Below are 1,506 nucleotides of genomic sequence, written 5' to 3' on the forward strand. Positions count from 1 at the left end.
TACATGATAAAACTAGTTTATACAATCCTGCATAGCATTGGTCAAAATGATAAGTCACAATAAAAAAAATTAAAGCGTTTTACAAACAATTGAAGTCATTGAAAATAATTTAAGGCCTTGAAGTGAATTAATCAGTCTAACTTAAAGCTGAAGAATAAACCATTAATTATCCATCTGAAATGCAAGCAATATGCTTTCTTAGCTTCTGTTCTGTGGACCAAATAACAGAAACAACTCTTCCTTACGGAAGAGTTTATTTTATTTTTAGAATCCTCTGGACTTGAATGACTAAAAGTCAATTCCATTTTTCAACTGTTCACGGAAGATTTAGGACTGTTTTAGCCGTTTGTGTGGAATGCCAAACTGTGGACACTGTGCAGATGCTAGTGCTCAGAAGGCTTCTGCTGCTAAGTAAGGGTGAGACTGAATCATGGACTTCCACCTTGATGTTTCCATTACATTGGTTGCTTGGTTGCTGTTTCAGTTTTTCTATTCTTTACACCCAAGTTGTTGAAGTACAATGCACCTATTAATAATGTCTTTGGCTTTTGCTTTCAACTGTTTTGCAATGTGCAAATCTGCAAGGACAAGGGTATCAGCAACATTTTCTACTGATGGATTACTACACAAAGCTTCCTCACACAAGGCCTTCAGCTGTTCCCAGTGCATGTTTGTCTGCACCTGCCAACAAGTTGTCAGCCATTTTGTCAAGGTTTAATCCTTTCACTGTGTTAAGGAATCTCACCATTTCTTTAACAACATCAGGGTCTAAATCATTTATTTCCACTCAATTATTTATGCTTTCTTCCATTTCATGTTCAAACATGGCATTAAAATCTAAGAATTGAGGTACAAGCAGATTTATGAGCTTTAAATTCTTGTCCTCTCACTAAAAAAAACTGCGGTCAATAAATCTGTGTTTTCCCAGAGATTACCTCAGTCTTCTCCTAGGTGACCCTCAGGCACCTTCAAAGTATTTGTATTAGTATGTGCTGATTTGTTTACTGAATCTTGGATCACACTCATCTCATAAAATAATGTAAACTTGTCATCTGGTCAAAGACTATTAGCTTCATCAATCAAAAGGTCTCTTCTAATGGATTTTTAAAAATCCCAGTCCTTCCCTTGCACAAATTGATATGCTCTTTGGCTTTCCATTGCTTTTGTTTCTTCCCTTTTAGCATTCAGAAGGGAACATTTGAATTTTGCTCACACTTCACTTTTGGGGCATCTGACTAAAAGCAAATATAAGGACCAAGTAGTCTTTACTTTCATTATTTAATTCCTTTGGGTTTACCCTCAGGCACCATTTAGTTTTGTCATTTGGGCCAGGTGAAAATTTGGAATTTTTTAACTCCTCACCCATTTCCTCTTGACAAAAACTGAAGTTATTAATTGTCTAGGTGTTGAACATTTTACTATTTTGATCTGTGTATAACACTAGCTTTCTACTATGGGACAAGAAGACTTATCTCTAGGTAGAGGTGGGGCAGGTTCCTGAGACAT

The 1,506-nt window shown here is 36.2% G+C and overlaps 1 pseudogene; it reads right to left on the minus strand.

The window, feature by feature from the left end:
• Nucleotides 1–327: 327 nt before the first annotated feature.
• Nucleotides 328–1,506, minus strand: LOC129492292 (speckle-type POZ protein-like; annotated as a pseudogene).

The sequence above is a fragment of the Symphalangus syndactylus genome, chromosome 10 (assembly GCF_028878055.3).
Source record: "Symphalangus syndactylus isolate Jambi chromosome 10, NHGRI_mSymSyn1-v2.1_pri, whole genome shotgun sequence".
NCBI classification, from domain to species: Eukaryota; Metazoa; Chordata; class Mammalia; order Primates; family Hylobatidae; genus Symphalangus; species Symphalangus syndactylus.